This window comes from Podarcis pityusensis (genome assembly GCF_964106645.2).
Source record: "Podarcis pityusensis genome assembly, chromosome: 4".
Lineage (NCBI taxonomy): Eukaryota > Metazoa > Chordata > Lepidosauria > Squamata > Lacertidae > Podarcis > Podarcis pityusensis.
This window is the reverse complement of record NC_138027.1, coordinates 68,807,173-68,813,172: the sequence shown is the minus strand read 5'-3', so window position 1 is coordinate 68,813,172 and position 6,000 is coordinate 68,807,173.

The following is a 6,000-nucleotide window of genomic DNA, read 5'->3' as shown; positions in this document are numbered from 1 at the left end:
TGGCTGGCCACTCCCACTTCACCAATTGTTCATGCTGTTGCTCAGTAACAAAACTATGACATGGAGTGACAATTCAGGGGGTGGGGGAGAGAACCATACTATTGGCATTGCCAGTGTAGTTCAGCCATGTGGGAGCTGATCACAGATAAACAGCTGATGATGGAAAATAAAAACGGGGCACCACTTCAAGTCAACCCCATCCACTAATTTCTAGCATTTAAGATTTACCAGCCTAATTTCTTAAGACTTTTTTAATGGCACGAGTCTTCTTTTTATTGAAGGGTTCACTATGAAGTATGACATAATTCTAGCCTCCCTCTCTGCAGGCAGGGCTTTGTGGACTGGCAGAACCACTACCAGATCTCTGTTCATGTCAGGCACAGTGGAAGGTTGTGGGGAGAGGATGATTCGGCTCAATCTGGATCAGTTGTGGTACCAGCTCCAGGCTGGCACAGCAATGAGCCCTAGATTGGGACAGAGGCCTGGCTTCAGTGCAGGTTTGCATGCTCATAATGAGAGATCGTTTAGAATAATGAGGATTTGATTCTCCTAGAACAACATTATATGAAACTGATGAGGCCTGAGACACACAACTGGAGCCGTTTGGTGAGAGTGTGAGAGCATCTACTTTGATTAAATCCCTGGCACCTTCAGGCAGGACTGGGCAAGGTCTCTGCCATTCATCATAGACACTATTGAACCAGATGGACTTGGTAGAAGGAAGTTCCTACTATCACAAAGTCAGCAACAGTTCATTTTCAAAATATTATTACTAGATTTGGTCATATTGAAGCATTTCCTCAGTGCAGCAGAAGGAATAGAGAGAGGAACTAGAGTAAGTCATATTTTTTATGATTAAACATTCCAAAAAATTCATGGATTTCACCTCTCTGCCCCCACCCAATGGCTGCGTTCTCAGACTTTTAAATGAAGTTTTGAGTTGACAGAATTAGGTGCTGGTGGGCTCTAAACCTCATCGGTTCTCAGAACAAAGGGAAACAAACGCTCTTTGGGTCATGGCCTGAATCCTGCAACCTTTAGAGACTTGACTGACTGAGGAAAGAAAACAAGGCAACCTCATAAGAGAACTATAAATACCATAGGAGTTCGCCATGACCGACATGATGATAAGGAATGCCAGTTTGAAGAATGATTAACTATGTATTGTAGGTGTGCTGCTGCCAGGAAAAATGTCTGAGCTTCATAAATCCTGTTATTATACTTGGCTCGGCTAAATTATATGCACTTCATTGGAAAAGCAATAATAGGTGACTAGCTGCTTGCTCTCCCTCCGGCATGGGCTTGCTGAGCAGCCTCGCGGACATTGCACAGAGTGCATCTGTGACTCAAGTGTCCAGGAATGTGTTGCAAAGCTGTTATTAAACATTTTCCTTATTTTTCAAGTTGAGAATTCATGACTCAGAGATAATTCCTTAACACAATGGATTTAGAGAGGTGTGGAGAAATCCTGCATAATCCATCTTTCCCGGGAGCTGACACATGCACGATTCATTTGCTTGGCATGTGAATGAATCCACAGGCATCTCTGGTCAGGTCTAGCATCCCTTAATCCCAATGAAACAGCAGTACATTCAGAAGCCTGGGAGTTCACTGTGATGGCCCCTTGGAGGCATGCTCCAAAGGAGAATCCAAAAATGCAACTGTGTTGATCCTAACAGTAGCAGTCAGTAGTGGCACCGGAGCAGCAGCAGGAGTGGCAGATTGGTTCTGGTGTTGTACCTGTACCATGTCAAGCTGTCCCCTTCCCCTCTCAGTTACTGCACTTGGGAAGCCAAGTAAGGAATGCTGCCCCCACCTGCTCCACCCTGCCAATTTCTACTGAATCCTAGATATCTCCACCCACCAGAGATTTCTATCTACATGTACACACAGCTAATACCCAATTGATTAGGAATCAGCTGACAGTTACAGTGTAGTAACCTGTGCATGCTCAGCCTTGGCTAGGAAGACCTGGGCTCACATCCCTGATCATTCATGAAGTTCACCGGCTGGCCTTGGGCCATTTGCTCTCCGAGTCTAGCCTACCTCACAAGGTTGTTAGGAGGATATTGTGAGGTTAGCCACATTTATGTGTGTCACCCTGAACTCAGCGGGGGCTGTGTAGGATACAAATGTAGACAACATCAAATTAACACAGTATGGTTGTTCACATGCTGGTGACGCTCATTTTGAACTGTAAAAAACAGGTTTGTAGGGCAATGGTGTTACTTCCCAGCATATATTTAATGTGAAAAACAGACACTGTTGTGTCTTTTAATATAGTGGAGGAAAGGCAAGGCAAATGGATGAATACATCCTGTTTATTACAACTCCCCAACAGTGCAACTTCAGCAAAGCTTTTTTTTTTTTTAAGATATCAAACCCATTTTTGTCCCACATGGTAGGTTAGAGTTTATTTATTTTTCTTATCAGAAAATTCTTGTCAATCATTTTGTTGAAAATAAATGAACCTGGACTAAATTTTATTTAGTCTGTCTCCAGCTCTCAGGTGGTTTTGGTTTACACTTTGCCTTAGCTGCATATATCTTGTTTCATCATACTGACATACTTTAAAGATAAATCTACCTTCTAGATTTTCTAAGTCATTCCTTAGAAAACCTGAAGAGCTTCACTCATGTCTATCACAGTCTAAGGTAGGCTTTTTTACAGCACACAATTCACAATCCATATTCCACTGTGTTCTTTAAAATGTTTTCTTAGCCCCTTTTAAGTAAGGTAAAGGACCCCTGGACGGTTAAGTCCAGTCAAAGGCGACTATGGGGTTGTGGCGCTCATCTCGCTTCAGGCTGAGGGAGCTGGTGTTCGTTCTAAACAGTTTCTGGGTCATGTGGCCAGCATGACTAAACTGCTTCTGGCGCAACGCGACACCGTGATGAGTGCCAGAGTGCACGGAAACACAGTTTACCTTCCTGCCGCAGCGGTACCTATTTATCCAATTGCACTGGTGTGCTTTCAAACTGCTAGGTTGACAGAAGCTGGGACAGAGTGGAGTAGGTGGTGCTGTGGTCTAAATCACTGAGCCTCTTTGGCTTGCTGATCAGAAGGTTGGCAGTTCGAATCTGCGCGACGGGGTGAGCTCCCCTTTAAGTATATATTATATGCCAGCATAGCAGCTTGTAACATCCTCAATGCTGAACTGGATGTGAGCTGAACTAGTTGCCTTTGTAAAGGGATGAACGTGAATCAAAATTTGTTCCTTTTCAGACACATTGAACTTGAAGGAGAACTGGTCCCTTTTTAAAAATGAACTTTCTAAGCTCTGGAAATCAGTCATGTGGAAGCAAATCATGAGGTCATGTATACTCTTACTGCATGGGCGTAGCCAAGATTTTTGTTAGGAGGGACAGAACTGAAGTGATTGATCAGTTACGTATTTCTATTGTTTTACTTGCTGGGGGCGGGGAGCTGCTCCCCCGTCTCCCCCCTTGGCTAGACCCATGTCTTACTGTCTCTTCAGTTGTTTATTGCACCAACTCTTCTACTGCTGTTCCTGTGTTGGAGGAGGGATGCCTGAAATGGTGGAGACACCTACCAGATGCTCCCAGGCCTCCTTCATGAGCATGAATCCAGGACGTGCAGAATTCTGGCTCACAGGAGCAGACTTTGGGGGTTCTGGGGGCTTTTCCTCTGTGTAAAACATGGGTGGGAAGAGCTGGCATGGGACACAGGTGTTTATGAGGCAACAGTGCTCAGCTCCACTGTCTCCTAACAGTTGAGATCATGAGGAGAGACTGCCCAAAGGAGGTCAGAGCACCACTTTATAGCTACTACCTCAAGCAATATGAAACCAGGCCCACTATTACGTTGACACCGACTAGCATATAATGATGGGGAAATAATAAACTTCCCAGCCCTGCCCAAAGCTGTGTCTGGCTTTGGTCTAGTAATCATCTTTGTACAAAACGTGTCAGACACTTACTGTCAGGTTGATATAACGGTGCAGCTATTTGAATTTCCTCCCAGCAGATTTAATCTGTGGGAGACATTTATATTAATCAATGGTGATTGGTGAATTCAGAAAGGTTGACTAGGTGAACACCGGCTGCATTCTCAAAAGACACGCTAGGATAGTTATGTGAGCCAAAAAAATGCTGTTTCTGACATTTGCCAAGGATGGTGTCAGGAGGGTTCAAGACAACACAGAGGGCAGGGCTTGATTTGACCCCAGGTCTAGCCTCATAATCTATTTCAGAGCCACAATTTGCCTTGCTGGAACATATGGAGTAAGTGACTCTGATCATGTAGAGCACATTTTCCTGGCCACAGACTAACCCTCACGATTCTCTTCTGGTTATGAGGAAGAGTTTCACTTCACAACAACCCTGTGAGGTAGGTTAGGCTGAGAGTTAGTGACTGGTCCAAGGGTTAACCAGTGAACTTCATGGCTGAACAGAGATTTGAGTCTGGGGCTACTACATCTCACTGCTTCTCACATACCATCCAACATTCCTTTGATGAAACTAGAAACATCTTATTTAATAATAATAATAATTATAAGTGGGATGTGGGTGGCACTGTGGGTCAAACCACCCAGAGCCTAGGACTTGTTGATCAGAAGGTCGGCAGTTCGAAACCCCGCAACAGGGTGAGCTCCCGTTGTTCGGTCCCTGCTCCTGCCCACCTAACAGTTTGAAAGCACATCAAAGTGCAAGTAGATAAATAGGTACCGCTCCTGTGGGAAGGTAAACGGCGTTTCTGTGTGCTGCTCTGGTTCACCAGAAGTGACTTAGTCATGCTGGCCACATGACCTGGAAGCTGTACGCTGGCTACCTCGGCCAATAAAGTGAGATGAGAGCCACAACCCCACAGTCATCCGCGACTGGACCTAATGGTCAGGGGTCCCTTTACCGTTACTATTATTATAATTATACCCCACCCATCTGGCAAGGTTGCCCCAGCCACTCTGGGCGGCTCCCAACACATATAAAAACATGGTAAAACAACAAACAATTAAAAACTTGCCAATACAGGGCTGCCTTCAGATGTCTTCTAAAGGCTGTATAGTTACTTATTTCCTTGGCTTGGGGGTAGCATAACTCCACACACACTAACATTTCTGTGATGAAAATAGGGACATCCTAAGGAAAAGCTGGACATTCCAGGTTCAAATCAGAAACGACTACGGCTTCTGTGAATCCAGGACTGTCCCTGGAAAATAGGGATGCTTGGAGGGTCTCCTCTCATAGCAAAGTGTCTGCTGTCCTCCATCTGAATATAGGGATTGGAAGAAGTCCAGATCTCCGTGAGATGGTGAGGCTTTCCAACAAAGTGGAACTATTCAGTTTGGCAAGATATGGCAAAGGCAGTTCACACAGAGTGCTTTCGAGCAGGGCCTAGAATGTTCCATTCATTTGCACTCGGCCCACCCTGCTGCTAAGTTCTTGCAGATCTTGCCAAGGGAAGTGAAAAAGGCCTGCTGAGAAGATGACCTCTTTAGCCCAGGGCTTTCTATAAAGGATATAGGGACCTGTCTGCAGGCCTTTGGGATATAATTACGAAATCAGGCATTGAGCCAGAACAGTGGGGCTGCTTCTCTGCTGTTCTTTAAAAAATGCCATGTGATCTCTAAAGGATACAAGCAGTTGGGACCTCAGGATCCCATTCAATTCTCCTTCCCACCCCCCACAAAAAAGGCAATTTGGTTCGGTGATTATAGAATGCATTAATGCATGAGAACACGCATAAAAGGAGACACCCTGAGCAAGAATCTACAGAATTATTTCCAAATCCCTGTATCAAATGAACTCTGTTACTTTAGCTGACAAGTGCCGTCTCGCTTCATTCATTTAAATAAAAATGAACAGTATTTCCCCCCCCCCTTAATAAAAAAAATATCTCTGCCTACCAGGATTAGTTTTTATAGTGTTTTAAAATATGCAGTCATTAATGACTGGGGGGAAACTTGGGAGCTATAGAAACCCTGTGACTCTTTTTATGACTGGCATCAAACCAAAGCTGTTCCTCCCATATTTATACATT